The 19,717-nt window shown below is 39.0% G+C and overlaps 1 pseudogene; it reads left to right on the top strand.

The window, feature by feature from the left end:
* The window catches only part of LOC102122668 (COP9 signalosome complex subunit 3-like), a 44,018-nt pseudogene extending 27,212 nt beyond the window's left edge, over positions 1 to 16,806 (top strand).
* The last annotated feature ends 2,911 nt before the right edge of the window (positions 16,807 to 19,717 follow it).

Here is a 19,717-nt window from a genome sequence, read left to right as displayed (position 1 = left end):
TAATACAAAATTTAAATAGTCCCTAAAACTCAATTAATAAAAAATTTAAAAAGTAAATAAAAGTTAAAATGGCCATTAATTTTTTTAAAAAAACAATTGCTCTCTATACTAGGAAATCTGAAACAAGGAAGAAATAAAGACATACTAGCAATGTGAAACCGTGCAAATGTTTGCTAAGGGTTCTTATCTATATATTCATCTATTTATCTTTCCAGTTATTAATTTTCTTTGATTCAAAATCAGAATTTAAATAGAATGCGAATTTTCTCCTAACCTGATACCTGTTTTGTGGTTTATCTCAACATGATGACAGTGCAATCGTAAGGAAGTTACTCCAATCTTCAGTGCCAGAAAAAGGACAGAACAAGACTGCAAGGCTGTGCCATATACCTTAGTGTTGGTGTTCGTTTGAGAGTCATCATGTTAAACCTGGCTTGATTAAAAAAAAAAAGAGAGAGAAAGTTTTCTGTTTCTGCATTGCTCAAATGAAAATTTCCAGTTATATTTGACTTATAGTTTTATAGAGTTAAAATCAATAAGTAAAATCAACTAATACGCAATATTTCTTTTTCATTTATTTATTTATTTATTTATTTTGAGACCGAGTCTCTCTCTGTCGCCCAGGCTGGAGTGCGGTGGCGCGATCTGGGCTCACTGCAAGCTCCGCCTCCCGGGTTCCCGCCATTCTCCTGCCTCAGTTTCCCGAGTAGCTGGGACTACAGGCGCCGCCACCACGCCCGGCTAATTTTTTTGTATTTTTAGTAGAGACGGGGTTTCTCCACGTTGCTCAGGCTGGTCTCGATCTCCTGACCTCAGGTGATCCACCCGCCTCGGCCTCCCAAAGTGCTGGGATTACAGGCGTGAGCCACCGCGCCCGGCCGCGGTATTTCTTAATTTTAAAACCACACTTTAAAATTTGGCTGTACTATACCAAACAAAACCATACTAGAAAATGCACAACGATGATATCATGCTCTATGAAAATTCTGCACAGCTTTGATGATGGGCTTATTGGCTTCTTCGACATACCGGCTTATTACACATCTGAAATCATATCATTGCAACATTACAGAGAAAACGTCCTAAGCCACGATCTTCCAGCTTTGCAGTCTGCGGCTATTTCTAAATTTCTCACCACGTGAACATTCCAGACGTTCTCATTAGTACATGATTATAACCACAGCAACGACGAATGGAGTTTATGGTGGTGGCGTCAATGATTAAAATGCTCTTATATATTTTCAGATTAATACATACAAAGTAGCATTAACAATTACTTTTTTAAAGAAATGGTGTCAGCATGGCCATGATGTCCATACCATAAGCCAGAAATATCACTTTCTTTCTCTGAAGTGGTATGTACTCATCACAGGCAATGTTTATTGCTAAAATAACTGAAAAAAAATTGCTAAGGCAAAAGAATTCAGATACTTTTGAGCTCTGTTATATTTGTTTGATAAGCTTGTCTTTATTTGCTTAAAGCAAAATATACAAGCACTTAGAATTTTTCAGGAAGAGTTATCTATTCCTTTTCTTTCGTTTTTATTTACCTCACATTTTTGAATTTGTAATATGGTATCTATCAAAGAAACAAATTGTAATTTAAAGATAGCTTTCTTAACCTAATATCTGACTTGAAGAACTCTACCTTGGTCTTGTTTTACTCTTCATCTCATTTCTCTTTCTGTCTCTGCTCTTCTAGTTTCTCTTTACAAATACATATTGAATGAAGATTTCCCTTTTCCCCTTTTGAGATGAGCAAGAATTAACAGTTACAAAAAATGCTGTTGTGTTTATTTACCTGCCTTGTCAAGAAATGAGAAAAGACTCCAAGGTGGATCAACGGTTTTGTTTTTTTTTTCCATTTGAAACATGAGGAACAAAAGCCATTTTGATTTATTATTTTCTTTCAAAGGACAGGTGACATTTCCTGCAACACTGACTTTAGTTCATAATCCTCTTTTGGCAAGCCAAAGAAAATTACGATTGGAAAGATTTTCACAGTCAGATGCTCCACTAGAATGAAATGCCGTAGAGCGCTTCACTTCAGCCAAACCAGCACAATCGTCCCATTGCCAATTTTTCTTTTATATTTTGAAGTTGGCCTCTCAGCACAGATTTGATTCACACCATTTAAAAATAAATCTGGCATCTGCAAAGCAGAAAATTCAGGCTGTGTTGTCACAGGATCAGTATTTCCATTTTCATGCTTGGAGACAACCTAAACTTCAAAAAAAAAAAAAAAAAAAGCCACAGTTCTGAATTCTATGGCCATGGAAGACTAATTTTATTTTAAATATACACATTTGTTATATTTACTAAAGAAAACAAATGACTGCATTTATTACATGGCACATTAAACGTTTTTATGAGTGATTCAATTGCATGAGAAACAGGTATTTGTGTTACAATGTGATACTCTATGGCAACCACTGATTTGGAGATACATAGCTTAAGTAGAAATTTGGATTCAATATCAATATGCCATTTCATTCTCCATTTATTATAATGATTTCATCATTCTCTGCTTAAAATCAACTAAACAAATGGTAGTATTTTCCTGGCATCTGTGTGTGGCTTGACCCTAAAATGACCTTTGACAATCTCACTATTCTGCTCATGCTTCCTGCATGCACAGGCCTCTCTGCTCATCAAGAGCTAGGACTTATGTCCTGCCATTTGAATCTAGGCTGGGCCTGCGACTGGTTCGATCAAGATGAAGCAGAGGAATTGCTATTCTGGGATTTTGGAGCCCAGGTCTTAGAATGTGCCAGCTTCTCCTTCCCTCATCTCAGAGCCTTTGGCCAGTAAGAAATCCAGACTACCATGTCTGTGTGTGTGTGTGTGTGTGTGGTCCTGTAGGATGACACCACATAAAGAGCAAGGCCACAACTGTCACAGCCAAGAGGAGCCCAAAGAGACATGACAACTAAATGTGACATGGTATCCAGGATGGGATCTTGGAACAGAAAAGGCCATTTTGTAAAAAATAAAAAACAAAAACTGAAAAAACTCTCGACTTTAGTTAATAACAATGCATCAAAATGGGCATATTAATTGTAACACGTGAACAACACTGATATAAGATGTAATGGGGAAAACTGGGTGTGCAGTATGTGTGAACTCTCTGTAGTATCACCCAAATTTTCTGTATATTGAAAACTGTTCTTTAAAAATAAAGCTTATTTAAAACAACAACTTAGAGTGAAGCCCCTGGGAGGAGCATGAGGGAGTTAGATCTGGAGCCAGCACAGCTCAGCCCAATCTGATGGCACCTGCATGAGAAACTACATGTGTGAGCAGCAGAAGAGGCATGCAGCTGAGCCCTGCCAAGAGCTGATGAAACAGCTGTTTCAATCTCTCCATTTTGGAGTTGTGCTCTAATAGATAAATATGCTACTTTAATCTGCTTGTATCTACAACATATCCCTATTTTATGATATTTAACTTTAAAAAATAAATCGCTAAGAAGTTCATTCTATTGAGAGAAATAGAGATGTCTGCAGAAGAGGTTGCTTTCCAGGAAAGATGGTAGTTTAGTTTGAAATATGAACATATAGGTTCTGGGGGCAAAACTTGGGTACATTTGTTTGGATTATTTCCAACCAGCAGTGTATACTAGGACAAGTTATCTCTCTTCTTATTACATAGGAGTTTTTTCTCCTCTACAAAATATTTTACAGTGTTTATATTACGGAGTTATGTTGATGACTAAAAGAGATAATGCATGTAGGCTGATAACACGGTTTCAAACACAAGACTTACTGCTTAAATGTTACATCTGAGCAGATATGCTCAACACGCTACACTCCCAAGCTTTGTCTCTTCACCCCACCCACGAGGCTACCCAGAAGAGGCCGTTTCTTCCACTGTGCAGTTAACTGCAGATGTAGGTCCAGTCCTTTTAGATGATGTCTGAGGAAATATTAAACTTTCAGTTATTGAGTAATTAGCATATGCCAAGTTTTTATGTATATCATCTCTTCATGACTGCTATCCAAGATGGATATTTTTACAGCCTTTTATTCTATAAGGAAATCTGTGCTTTGCACTAAGTTACCTGTCCAGGCTCAACAGATAGCAGGTGGTAGAGCTGGGGTCCAGGCTCAGGTTGTCTGATTCCCAAGCCCATGTACTCACACAGCATTCCTTATGTCTTCTGTCTGTATGACTTACTCTTTCCTTTTTATTAATTCTCTAAATCCTATTCTACAAAGTTCTATTTTACCTTGGCTTTGTCTTGTGTTATGCTGAAGGAAGTGCTTCGTGTCTTTTTTAGGACGCAAGCTTCGCACTTTACAAGCTGTCATTTTACTCATATGAAACCTACTAGCTATTAACCAGTCTGATCTAGGTCAGAATTTTTTACTATTGTTTTTTCTGTGAAACTCCATCAGAAAGGAAGAGATGAAGATACATATAGGTGCTTAAATTGGTAGAAGGTTTAGAAGTAGAAAACTCAAGTAGTGGGAGGAAATGTTTTTATACTTAAAGAATGAAAAACTCTGCACAGCTAGATAAAAGTCAAGGGAAAAAAACAGAGTTCTGCAGTGATTGAGTTGAAGAACAGAATTAGATTGTGACGAAGGGCATCAGATGATAATGACAGAGATATGAAAGGAAAAAATAAATAAGATATGAGAAATACAATATGGTCTGCTAATGTTGGCAATGTTCTCAAGAATTCAGCCACGGAGGACAAAACCAATGTCACATAACTAACCTCTGATCATAATCTCTTAAGGGTAAACGAAGAAGGAACAGGAACATTTCTATACAAATGTTTCACAAAATCACATGTTTTTAAAAGCCTTAAAGTTGATTATCTGAATACCCAGGATGCCCAAGCCCACCAGGTTAGCAGCTGTACTTCCTGAGTACGGCAAACAGCTTCCCTCCTGTAAAGGGCCATTCCACTTCATCTTCGCTGCTCGGTAATTGCTGCAGGAGCAACGATCGATGAGGAACAAGGAGACCAGGGTAAGAGAAAACAATCCCTTCTACAGGGGAAAATCCTAGTAGAAATGCTTTATAATGATATATGATAAAAGGAAGAGTTATATTACTCCCTTCTAATTAGATATTGAACAATGAATTTGTAGTTTCTTAAAGCAAGATGCACATTCGGCCTTATGTGGCTGTTATTTATATACTTGTTTTATTTACTTTCCCAGATATATAAAAGGTTGGGGTTTGTGGTAGGCAGGATAATGCCTCTCCCAAAGAGGTTATGACCCAGTTCCCGGGATCCGTGAATGTGTTATGTCACACAGCAAAAGGGGCTTTGCAGATGGAAGGTACCGACCTTCCGATGGGGGGAGGATCCTGGATTATTACAGGTGGGGCCACTGTAATCACATGAATTCTTAACAGCTAAGAACGTTGACTGGCGGGTCAGGGAGATTTGACATGAGAGAGACTCCATCCATCATGGCTGATTTTGAAGATAGAGAAAGAAATCACAAAGCCAGAAATGTGGCAGCCTCAAGAAGTTAATAATGGCCCAGAGTTTATAGCCAGAAAGAACACAGGACTCTGAATCCTGCCACTGCAGATAAATTAATTCTGCCAACAACCTCAAAGAGCAAGGGAACAGATTCTCTCGGAGACACTCCTGAAAGGAACTCTGCCATACAGACCTTGACGTTAGCCTCGTGAGACCAGCAACAGACTATTGAGATATAAAACTGTAAGATAATAAATTAGTGTTGTTCTAAGCCCCTACATTTGTGGCAATTGGTTTCAGCAGCAATAGGAAATTTATACAAGGATAACTATTACATCTCGTCCATCCTACAGTTTTATAGAGGATAACACAGTACCTTGTGTGTGTATAATAATAATCATTGCCAAAATGTACTGATGATTTATTCAATTGTTCTAAAAACAAACACAAAGGGGCATATCATTATTATCATCCCCATTTTACAGAAAAGGTATCAAGGCTTAAACAGAACTGACAGTGATCCTAAAGAACTTCCATTTCTGATTTTCAGAGCTATAGAAACAACTTGTGTGTGTGTCCATTACAGTCAACCTAATTTAAAGAGTCTTCACATAACAGAGCAGCTAACTCCCCACATCGTTGTTAACTCTATAGACATTAACGGTAACCATGGGCTAGAAATGTTTTTCATCAATGTTAAATTTAAGCAATAATTGATGCAATCTATTTTAAAAGCTAAAAGCATTGATGCGAGTACTTGAGACCAAACTCAGTGAATCAATCAAATTTCATAATGTTCATTCAGAGGCATCTTTTTATCACCAAAACCATTCTCAATGCAGTTAACATTTTACTTCAAACCAACAAGCAATAGTCAATAGAATAATAGTACTTTAATAAGCTTATACCCATCATGTCTGTGCTTCAAATCTCCCCATACTCAAAAAATGTTCCATTGTTTAAGTAAACCATATGTGTGCAGGTTAATTACTTAGAAGAAGCTATCATACCTCTTAGGGATGTTATCTATATGTATATTAAAGATATGTCTTATAGATGTTATCTATATATCTATTAAATTGTGTTTGTTACCTTCCTATTCTTTTAAGGATACTTAGAACAGGAAGGTAACAAATACAATTTAATCCAGTGACCAGCTCTAATTTTCTTGCATGGAACAAGTAGAATTAGGTAAAGCAACATGAGCGTTGTGTTTCCTGTGATAATGATTATGAAAAGACCAAGAGGCCATCAATCTCTATCTACTGTGTAGCATTTACACTAATTTTCAAATTGACTTCCACACCAAATACAATAGGCATCTTTAGCTATATTTTGTGTATGGAAATTCAGGCTTTGAAACGTTGGGTATCGGCCGGGCACCATGGCTCACACCTATAATCCCAGCACTTTGGGAGGCCAAAGTGGGTGGATCATGAGGTCAGGAGTTCAAGACCAGCCTGATCAACATGCTGAAATCCCGTCTCTACTACAAATACAAAACAAATTAGCCAGGCATGGTGGCGCATGCCTGTAATCCCAGCTACTCAGGAGGCTGAGGCAGGAGAATCACTTGAACCCGGGAGGTGGAGCTTGCAGTGAGCCGAGATCAAGCCACCGCACTCCAGCCTGGGCAACAGAGGGAGACTCCATCTCAAAACAAAACAAACAAACAAACAAAAAAAACAACAAAAAAAGAAAGGTTGGGTATCTTGTACAGAAGCACAGATACAACACAATATCTAAATATGAAAATGTCTGGAATTCTCAAGCTCCTCTCTTTATACATTTCAATTTTTCATGGTTCCTCTCCGTTCTAAAAATTCTATCCTGAAATTGCTTCAGGTCTTCATCAGGGCAAAAAATTGAATTAACCCAAAAGTAAATGTATAAATAAGACTTTTTGTTATATGGAAATAAGTGGCACGGCTACAATACTGAAGTACATTTGCCCTTGAAAATGTTTCCATTGCTTTTGATTTTAGCTGAATTCTACATATGCTAAAACACACCTAATACTTTATTTCCAATATTTCCAAATGAAGATAATAATAAATGTATGTGCTAAGATGAAATCAGGGTTATGTGTGTGTGAATATATGTACATACATATGTGAAATGTATACATCAATAATATTTATTAAAGATATATGAAAAAGTATATACCTGAAATAAAGATATCTTTGTCCACTATATATGTATGTGTGTGTACATATATCTTTCATAGCTCTATATTTCACATATGTACATATATATGAAAGATATAGATGTTTGAGTTTCAAAAGTTAAATTCTTAGTCAATGTACATTTTCCAGTTTTATTGCATCGTTATGATATAGCCTCTGAAATAATAATAAATGATAATATATCGTTATGATATAGCCTCTGAAATATATATATACACAAATATATATATATGTATATATATATATTTCCCCAAAATGTTTTTCCTGAGAAAACTGTTTAATATTTTCATTGTCTTAGAATCCAGGATCTCCACTGATCAATAATTTAATGTTTATTATATTACATATGTTTATTCATTTTTTCATTAATTTATATAATGATTACTTCCAAAGATTTCTTTTTGTAAAACAGATTTTTGTAGAGTGTTAGTGTGCTACTCCAGCAAGAATAGCCACATAGGAACCAATGCATACTTATTAAAACTGCATTCAACTCTACCTCTCAATTCCATGATTTGACTTGAGGAAAAAACCAGTATTTTTAACACATATGTAAATCTGGATTTCAAGGCACCAGACATTATTTTAGTTCTAAATGATTAAGATTTTGAAGCATTCTTTATATTTCTGTCTATAAAAAACTAAAATCATGTTTAAGTAAAATTTTAATAGGCACAATATGTAGATGATCCTATAATTTGTATCATTATAAAAATTACTTTGTAAGTTTTAATAAAATAAATGCAGCCAGTTATATTTAATAACTTAGATATTTAGAGTAAAAATATTTTACCCAACATTTTAACACATAGAAATTTAAAATTACATGGCTTCTACACATTTATAGTGCAGTACAAGGAAAATAATGTTTATTATTTATTCATTCATTCCAAAAATCACAATTGATCACTAAATCTAGCTTATTGGATATACAACCTAAGATAAGAAAACTTAGTCGAGAGGGGTTAGCAAGGTGGTTGAAGAGGAACAGCTTCGGTCTGCAGTTCCTGGTGAGATCAGTGCAGAAGGTGGGTGATTTCTGTGTTTCCACCTGAGGTACCTGGCTCATCTCATTGGGACTGGTGAGACAGTGTGTGCAGCCCATTGAGGGCAAGCCGAAGCAGGGTGGGGTGTCGCCTCATCCAGGAAGCACAAGGGGTCAGAGAAGTCCCTACCCTAGCCGAGGGAAGCCATGAGGGACTGTGCCCTGAGGGACGGCGCATTCAGCCCAGAATGCTTTTCCCACTATCTTTGCAACCCACAGATCAGGAGATTCCCTCAGGTGCCTGCACCACCAGGGCCCTGGGTTTCAAGCACAAAACTGGGCAGCCATTTGGGCAGACACCCAGCTAGCTGCAGGAGTTTTTTCTTCACATCCCAGTGACTCCTGGAACACCAGTGAGACAGAACCGTTCACTCTCCTGAAAAGCGGCTGAAACCAGGGAGCGAAGTGGTCTAGCTCAGCAGATCCCACCCCCACGGAGGCCACCAAGCCAAAATTCACTGGCTTGAAATTCTCGCTGCCAACACAGCAGTCTGAAGTCGATCTGGGATGCTCGAGCTTGGTAGGGGAAGGGGCATCCACCATTACTGAGACTTGAGTAGATGGTTTTCCCCTCACAGTGAAATCAAAGCCACTGGGAAGTTTGGACTGGGCAGAGCCTACCACAGCTCAGCAAAGCTGCTGTAGCCAGACTGCCTCCCTAGATTCCTTCTCTCTGGGCAGGGCATGTCTGAAAGAAAAGCAGCAGCACGATTCAGGGGCTTATAGATAAAACTCCCATCTCAGTGGGACAGAGCACCTGAGGGAAGGGGCAGCTGTGGGCACAGCTTCAGCAGACAGAAACGTCCCTGCCTGCTGGCTCTGAAGAGAGCAACAGATGTCCCAGCACAGCACTTGAGCTCTGCTAAGGGACAGACTGCCTCCTCAAGTGGGTCCCTGACCACCATGCCTCCTAACAGGGAAACAACTCCTAGCAGTGGCCAACAGACACCTCATATAGGAGAGCTCCAGTGGGCATCTGGAGGGTGCCCTCAGGGACAAAGCTCCCAGAGGAAGGAACAGGCAGTAATCTTTGCTATTCTGCAGCCTCCACTGGTGATACCCAGGCAAACAGGGTCTAGATTGGACCTCCAGCAAATTCCAGCTGACCTGCAGCAGAGGGGCCTGACTGTTAGAGGGAAAACTAACAAACAGAAAGGAATAGCATCAACATCAACAAAAAAGACATCCACACAGAAAAACCAACTGAAGGTCACCAACATCAAAGACAAAAGGCAGATGAATCCATGAAGATAAGGAAAAACCAGAGTAAAAAGGCTGAAAATTCCAAAACCCAGAACACCTCTTCTCTGAAGGATCAGAGCTCCTCGCCAGCAAGGGAACAAAATTGGATGGAGAATGACTTTGACAAATTGACAGAAGTAGAGTTCAGAAGGTGGGTAACAACAAACTCCTCCGAGCTAAAGGAGCATGTTCTAACCTAAAGCCAGGAAGCTAAGAACCTGGAAAAAGGGTTAGAGGAATTGCTAACTAGAATAACCAGTTTAGAGAAGAACATAAATGACCTGATGGAGCTGAAAAACACAGCACGAGAACTTCGTGAAGTATACACAAGTATCAATAACTCATTCAATCAAGCAGAAGAAAGGATATCAGAGATTGAAGATCAACTTAATGAAATAAAGCTGAAGACAAGATTAGAGAAAAAAGAATGAAAAAGAACGAACAAAGCCTCCAAGAAATACGGGACTATGTGAAAAGACCAAACCTACATTTGATTGTGTACCTGAAAGTGACAGGGAGAATGGAACCAATTTGGAAAACACTCTTCAGGATATTATCCAGGAGAACTTCCCCAACCTAGCAAGACAGGCCAACATTCAAATTCAGGAAATACAGAGAACACCACAAAGATACTCCTCCAGAAGAGCAACCCCAAGACACATAGTCATCAGATTGACCAAGGTTGAAATGAAGGAAAAAATATTAAGGGCAGCCAGAAAGAAAGGTCAGTTTAACCACAAAAGGAAGCCCATCAGACTAACAGCAGATGTCTCAGAAGAAACTCTACAAGCCAGAAGACTGTGGGGGCCAATATTCAACATTGTTAAAGAAAAGAATTTTCAACCCAGAATTTCATATCCAGCCAAACTAAGCTTCATAAGCGAAGGAGAAATAGAATTCTTTACAGACAGCAAATGCTGAGAGATTTAGTCACTACCAGGCCTGCCTTACAAGAGCTCCTGCGGGAAGCACTAACTATGGAAAGGAAAAACCAGTATCAGCCATGGCAAAAACATACCAAATTGTAAGGACCATCGACACTATGAAGAAACTGCATCAACTAACAGGCAAAATAACCAGCTAGCATCATAATGACAGGATCAAATTCACACATAACAATATTAACCTTAAATGTAAATGGGCTAAATGCCCCAACTAAAAGACACAGACTGGCAAATTGGATAAAGAGTCAAGACACATTGGTGTGCTGTATTCAGGAGACTCATCTCATGACAAACCTAGGGTCAAAATAAAGAGACAGGGAATATTTACCAAGCAAATACAAAGTCTGATAAATTAAAGTCTGATAAAACAGACTTTAAACCAACAAAGATCAAAAAAGACAAGGAAGGGCGTTACATAATGGTAAAGGGATCAATGCAACAAGAAGGACTAACTATCCTAAATATATATGCACCCAATACAGGTGAAACCAGGGAGCGAAGTGGTCTAGCTCAGCAGATCCCACCCCCACGGAGGCCACCAAGCCAAAATTCACTGGCTTGAAATTCTCGCTGCCAACACAGCAGTCTGAAGTCGATCTGGGATGCTTGAGCTTGGTAGGGGAAGGGGCATCCGCCATTACTGAGACTTGAGTAGGTGGTTTTCCCCTCACAGTGAAATCAAAGCCACTGGGAAGTTTGGACTGGGCAGAGCCTACCACAGCTCAGCAAAGCTGCTATAGCCAGACTGCCTCCCTAGATTCCTTCTCTCTGGGCAGGGCATGTCTGAAAGAAAAGCAGCAGCACCCAGATTCATAAAGCAAGTTCTTAGAGACCTACAAAGAGACTTAGACTCCCACACAATAACAGTGGGAAATTTTCAACACTCCACTGTCAATATTAGACAGATCAATGAGACAGAAAATTAAAAAAGAAACTCAGGACTTGAATTTACCTCTGGACCAAGCAGAACTAATAGATATCTACAGAACTCTCCACCCCAAATCAACAGAATTCTTCTCAGCTCTACATCACACTTATTCTAAAATTGACCACATAATTGGAAGTAAAACACTCCTAAGCAAATGAAAACGATTGTAAATAACAACAAACAGTCTCTCAGATATAGTGCAACCAAATTGGAACTCAGGATTAAGAAACTGACTCAACACCACACAAGTACATGGATACTGAACAAACTGCTCCTGAAAGACTACTGGTAAATAACTTAAATCTCTACCTTAATAAAATTAAGGTAGAAATAAATAAGTTCTTTGAAACCAATGAGAATAAAGACAAACATACCAGAATCTCTCGGACACAGCTAAAGCAATGTTTAGAGGAAAATGTACAGCACTAAATGCCCACAGGAGAAAGCAGGAAAGATCTAAAATCAACACTGTAACATCACAATGAAAAGAACAAGAGAAGCAAGAGCAAACAACTTCAAAAGCTAGTAGAAGACAAGAAATAACTAAGATCAGAGCAGAATGAAGGAGATAGACATGAAAAACCCCTTGAAAAAATAAAAGAATCAAGGAACTAGTTTTTTGAAAAGATTAACAAAATAGATAGACTGCTAGCCAAACTAATAAAGAAGAAAAGAGGGAAGAATCAAATAGACACAATAAAAAATGATTAAGGGGATATCACCACTGATCCCACAGAAATACAAAACTACCATCAGAGAACACCGTAAACACCTCTATACAAATAAACTAGAAAATCTAAAAGAAATGGATAGGGTCCTGGACATATACACTCATCCAAGACTAAACTAGGAAGAAGTTGAGTCCCTGAATAGACCAATAGCAAGTTGTGAATTTGAGACAGAAAGTAATAGCCTACCAGCCAAAAAAAGTCCAGGAACAGACGGATTCACAGTTGAATTCTACCAGAGGTACAAATAGGAGCTGGTATGTTTCCTTCTGAAACTATTCCAAACAACAGAAAAAGAAGGACTCCTCCCTAACTCATTTTATGAAGCCTTCATCATCCTGATACCACAATCTGGCAGAGACACAACAAAAAAAGAAGATTTCAGGCCAATATCCCTGATGAATATTGATGCAAATATCCTCAATAAAATACTGACAAACTGAATCCAGCAGCACATCAAAAAGTTTATCCACCACAATCAAGTAGGCTTCATCCCTAGGATGCAAGGCTGGTTCAACATACACAAATCAACAAACGTAATTAATCACATAAACAGAACCAATGGCAACAACCACATGATTATCTCAATAGATGCAGAAAAGGCCTGTGTTAAAATTCAACCCCCCTTCCTGGTAAAAACTCTCAATAAACTAGGTATTGATGGAATGTATCTCATAATAATGAGAGCCATTTATGACAAACCCACGGCCAATATTATACTGAATGGGCAAAAGCTGGAATCATTCCCTTTGAAAACTGGTACAAGACAAGGATACCCTCTCTCACCACTCCTATTCAACATAGAATTGGAAGTTGTGGCCAGGACAATCAAGCAAGATAAAGAAATAAAGGGGATTCACATAGGAAGAGAGAAAGTCAAATATTCTGTTTGCAGATGACATAATTGTATATTTAGAAAACTCCATTGTCTCAGTCCAAAATCTCCTTAAGCTAATAAGCAACTTCAGCAAGGTCTTAGGACACAAAATCAATGTGCTAAAATCACAAACATTGCTATACACCAATCATAGGCAAACAGAGAGCCAAACCATGAGTGAATTCCCATTCACAGTTTCTACAGAGAGAATAAAATAACTAGGAATACAACTTACAAGGGATGTGAAGGACCTCTTCAAGGAGAACTAAAAACCACTGCTCAAGGAAGTAAGAGAGGACACAAACAAATGGAAAAACATTCCATGATCATGGATAGGAAGAATGAATATTGTGAAAATGGCCATGCTGCCCAAGGTAATTTGTAGATTCAGTGCTATCCCCAGCAAGCTAACATTGACTTTCTTCATGGAATTAGAAAAAACTATTTTAAATTTCATATAGAACCAAAAAAGAGCCCGTATAGCCAAGAAAATCCTAAGCAAATTGAAGAAAGCTGGAGGCATCACGCTACCTGACTTCAAACTATACTACAACGCTACAGTAACCAAAACATCATAGTACTGGTACCAAAACAGATATATAGACCCAGGGAACACAACAGAGGCCTCAGAAATAAGGCCACACATCTACAACCATCTGATCTCTAGCAAACCTGGCAAAAATAAGCAATGGGGAAATTATTCCCTATTTAATAAATGATGTTGGGGAAACTGGCTAGCCATATGCAGAAAACTGAAACTGGACCTCTTCCTTACACCTTATACAAAAATTAATTCAAGACAGCTTAAAGACTTAAATGTAAGATTTAAAACCATAAACACTCTAGAAGAAAACCTAGGTAATACCATTCAGGACATATGCATGGGCAAACACTTCATGACTAAAACACCAAAAGCAATGGCAACAAAAGCCCAAACTGAAAAATGGGATCTAATTAAACTGAACAGCATCTGCACAGCAAAACAAACTATCATCAGAGTGAATAGGCAACCTACAGAATGGGAGAAAATTTTTGCAATCTATCCATCCAACAAAGGGCTAATATCCAGAATCTAGAAAGAACTTAAACAAATTTATAAGAAAAATCAAACGACCCCATCAAAAAGTGGGTGAAGGATATGAACAGACACTTCTCAAAAGAAGACATTTATGCAGCCAACAGACATATGAAAAAATGCTCATCATCACTGGTCATTAGAGAAATGCAAATCGAAACCACAATGAGATACAATCTCACACCAGTTAGAATGGTGATCACTAAAATGTCAGGAAACAACAGATGCTGGAGATGATGTGGAGAAATAGGAATGCTTTTACACTATTGGTGGGAGTGTAAATTAGTTCAGCAATTGTGGAATACAGTGTGGCGATTCCTCAAGGATCTAAAACCAGAAATACCATTTGACACAGTAATCCCATTACTGGGCATATACCCAAAGGATTATAAATCACTCTACTATAAAGTCACATGCACACATATGTTTATGGCAGCACTGTTCACAATAGCAAAGACTTGGAACCAACCCAAATGCCCATCAATGATAGACTGAATTAAGAAAATGTGCCACATATACACAATGGAATTCTATGCAGCCATAAAGAAGGATGAATTCATGTCCTTTGCAGGGACATGGATGAAGCTGGAAACCATCATTCTCAACAAACTAACACAGGAACAGAAAATCAAACACTGCATGTCCTCACTCATAAGTGGGAGTTGCACAATGAGAACACATGGACACAGGGAGGGCAACATCACACATTGGGGCCTGTTGTGGGGTGGGGGACTAGAGGAGGGATAGAAAAAATACCGAATGTAGATGATGGGTTGATGGATGCAGCAAACCACCATGGCACATGTATATTTATGTAAGAAATCTGCACGTTCTGTATTATGTATCACAAAACTTAAAGTAGAATAACAAAAATAATGTTAGAAAAAATAAAAGAAAACTTAGTCTTTGGCAGCATTCTGTTGGTGAGATGCATTTCATTAGAGATTTGCCATTTTCCTGAGGGCTCCATTATTGGACTCTCTGCTCCAGCTCACAGTGATCTCTCCCATGGCATTAGTTTCCCAGGGGTGCCCTAACAAGGCCACACAAAGTTGACACCGTAATCAATGAAGTTCTATCATCTCACTATCCAACAGGCCCAAAGTGTAGATTCCAGAGGTCAGCACAGTTGATTCCCTCTGAAATTTCTGAGGGAGAACCTGTTCCTACCTCTCTCCCAGGTTTTGGCATTGCCAGAAATCCTTGGTATGCATTGACTTATCGACACATCACTCCAGTCTCTACTGCCAACTTCACGCCACCTTTTCTTTGTCAGTTTCTTCCTCTCTTCTCATTTGGACACCAACAATGGGACTTCAGGCTCACTCTATATCCAGGATGAGGTCGTCTGGAGATCCTTAGGCTAACCACATCAGAAAAGATCCTTCTTCCAATAATGTGATCTTCACAGATTCTAGGGGTTAGAACTTGGATATATCATTTTGAGGGGTGCTATTCAACCCTCTGAACTCACCGTAAAATTGCATGACTTTTTGCTCTACACTGTCCACCCAATGACACTGACTACCATTTTCATATGTGCCCTGCAGCAAGGAAGAGATAGAGCATAGTGGATAAAAGCATAGACACCAGAACCACACAGCTTTGTTCAAATCCTGGCTACCTGATTAGCAGTGTAACATTAGATGAGTTACTTAAGCCATGATGCCTTGGATCCTTATCTGTAACAACTGTGTATGAGAGTAGAACCTACCCCATAGAAAAGCGGTATTAATAAGTTAGTATGTATAAGCATGTCCACATGAGTGTTGCCAATCACCATTATGAAACAGTTCTCAAGAGTTGTTTTCTTTAGCGGGTGTTGCCACTTTGAAGGGTAGACTTACAGGAATGGCCAGTGGAATTGCTAGTTCTGCAGAGTTGCGTTTAGCTGGGAGAGATGAACTTCAGGATCTTAGGTCAATAACTTGACAAAGCGGCAGGGATGGCTTCAGTATGGAGCAGACTCGGGGAAAGCAGGCTTCTTAATGTCACTTCTGCCCCTAAATAGAACCTTCCTGTGTCTGGGGGCTACAGAGCGTGAGGAGGCAAGTCATGAAAAAGGATGAGGAAGAAATAGTTGTTTTGTTTAAGTGTGTTGAGTTTGCAGTTACAGCAGCCGTGTTATGCCGGTGATTTGAAATGTGGAATGAATACTTGGAAGCGAAGACGTTTTAGTTATTCACAGAGAAGTCAATGCAGGGACCAAGGGAGAAAACTTAGGAAGAGAAAAATAACCTCAGAGTACAACAAAGGCTTAGAAAACATCCAGTTAAGGAGGATAGAAGATGAAAAGTTGCCACGAAGAAAAATAAAAACTGGGGTTGAAGTATAAACGTGAAAAGACGGAAATAAGCAGTCTTTTAGAAAATACGGGAAGGAATCTCATGAAAGAGATCACAATCGTTGAAGGCTCTAGCAAGGCGAAGGGCACTTCCAAAAACAATGGCCTTTTCTTGGTTTGTCATCAGAAAATGGTGATTGAATTTCAGATGAGCAGTGTTTGTAGCGTTCTGGGAAATACACTCAGATTGCAAAAGGTTACTCACTGTATATGCTAAAAAATTGGAGCCAATCACTACTCAAGTGGTTTAGCAGTAAAAGAAATACAGAAAGAAAGGTTGGCAGCAGAGTTATGAAGGAGGATTTTTCAGTGCATTTGGAAGTGATGAAGATGGAGTTAACAGAGTGTAATAATGGAAATGATAGGGCCTCGTTTTCAGGAAGGCCTCGAAGATGCAGAAGGAATGGGAGGAAGGGGAGGGGACCTCAGGACAGGGAATGATTTAGAGGAGCCACTAACGGCAATGCCCAAGGGGTCAGTCACAGACAGCACATAATTCTTTATTGTAATTAATTAATTAATTAATTATACTTTAAGTTCTGGTTTACATGTGCAGAACGTGCAGGTTTGTTACATAGGTATACATGTGCCATGGTGGTTTGCTGCACCCATCAACCTGTCATCTACATTAGGTATTTCTCCTAACGCTCTCCCTCCCCTAGCCTCCTACCCCCGACAGGCCCCGATGTGTGATGTTCCCCTCCCCGTGTCCATGGACAGCACATATTTCTATAATCCAGTGAAGAAGTATGCCTATACTTGCCATTGCTTCAGCCGATCCTTCTCGAGCACCCACTGTGAGGCAGCCACTAAACAATAGACACGAAACAAGAAAGCAGACCCTGAATCATCATAGAGCTCACATTCTTGCTTTTCTGTGAGCTTAGATCTAAGCTCTAGAATGACAAAATAGCATTTGACATTTCATAGCATTGTTTAGAAACCAAAGAAAGTCGAAGATGTGTCACTTAAGCGGGTTAATAATCCTAATCTGGCCGGAGCAGGGTTTCCTCAACCTCTGCACTGTTGTTACTTTGGACTGGATAATTATTTGTTGGGCAGGGCTGTGTTGGGTGTTGTAGGCTGTTTAGCAGAATCCCTAGTCTCTACCACTGGACATTGGCCAACAGTACCCTACCCTCCCACATGCAGCGGTGACAACCAAAAATGTCTCCAGAAATTGCCAAATGTCCCTGGAAAGCAAAACTGTCCCAGGTGAGTTGCACTGAACTTATGAGACATCCACAGGTATATCTAAAAGAGGTCAAGCTGTGAAGCTGTGGAAAGAGGAAGAAGGTTGAGTGATGGAGCAGAGAGCAATCGCGGCAGGAGAGGCCATAATGATAGTGAGCGGCAGATTCAGTATGAATGAGAAGTTAGCAGGGTTGAAATGTTAGGGGTGTTTTCAGTGGTACCAGACAGAGCTTGAAATTGAAGACCTGGGTTGAACTTAACTTCTGTGCATGACTGAGTAATACATTTATGTGCTAAGCTTCCACAGCTTCCTCTGTAAAATGAGGGTAATGTTACAGGGTTCTTTTTTAGAGTTAAATTAAATACTGCATGTTAAATCACTTTATACAATGCAAAGTGCTCTACAAAAAATACTTTTAACGGTATAATATCAAAGAGCTTTAGCTATTTCACATGACCGCTTTAGAGCATATGCAACACCTCAAAGACGAATAGTTTATAAAACTTTACGTTTTTAGGTTTGGTCACCTGTTTCTGAAATTTTTTCCAATGCCTTCAACACCTTTCTGTATAATCATATCAGAAGACAGACTTTGGACAAAATCAGGCTACAAGGTTTGGATAGTGGCCTAAAATTATGTGTTCTTTTTGTGTCCTGTGAATTTAGAAATAGGACATTTCTGCTTTACTTTAATGTGTTTAAATTTGTGTAAAGTACTGCTATATTTGGGCCTGAAAATCCTGTGTTTTTACCACCCTGTCGTCTACACGGTCTAAAAATATACCACGTTTCCAGAAAGGTTTCAATGCCTAGATTCTGCCTGAGTTTTACAGCCAACTTATAAACTCCAGATAATACAGGTTTATGATGGAAATGCTGACAGGCTTCTCGGTCTACCAGTTAGAAGGTTCTGTCACTGACTCGCAGGAAGCAACACTTAAAGGTTACTCGTTATGTTCTTTCAGAAGAGAGGGCTCGGAGAAGGTGAGTTCGGGTGAATTCACAGCATTAAAAGCAACATGCTTTGACGTTTCAGTTAGTTTAAGACAGAACTCTCTTGGTCTTAATTCTGGGTGGATGTCAGACTGTTTCTACTTTTAAAGAAGTCACCATCTGCAAATGAGTGTGAAAAAATGCTTAGGAAGATCCTTTGTAAAACGTGTATGAAATATTGTAACTGTTCCTATGAGCTACATCTGCCTGGAACTCCCACATATATTCTTTCCTGATGGCCCCTGGGATCATGCTTGTCTGCTTGCTCTGATAGGTTCTTGTCGGCTTCTCATGGTAGAGAACAGCTTCGTTCTGCCTTATACTGGCGTTAGGGTCCATGCTTCTCTATGTGTTAACACCCTGAACAGACCCCCATGGGTTAACAAAGCTGCCAGAGTGGCAGGAAAGCCAAAATTCAACTAATTTCATTAGTGTATTAGAAAAACATTCAAAGTTACTCTCTTACTAAAGGTTTTTTCACGTGAAAACTAGCTATAGGTACATACTGAAGTTTAACAAATAACTTCAATAAATTCTCAGTTTCACACCATTACCATTAATATGAGAATTTATTTGCCATTTGAACTTCAGAACGGGCATCAAACTACAGTGGTTACCAATTTTAATGCTTTGGAGCTTTGAGTGCATGGCAGAAATGAGCATTAGAAGATAATAAATCAATACAGAATGCCTTATAATATAATTTCCCAAGCT

The sequence above is a fragment of the Macaca fascicularis genome, chromosome 5 (assembly GCF_037993035.2).
Source record: "Macaca fascicularis isolate 582-1 chromosome 5, T2T-MFA8v1.1".
Lineage (NCBI taxonomy): Eukaryota > Metazoa > Chordata > Mammalia > Primates > Cercopithecidae > Macaca > Macaca fascicularis.
The sequence above is the reverse complement of the archived record's forward strand: the minus strand, read 5'-3'. Positions and strand labels throughout refer to the sequence as shown.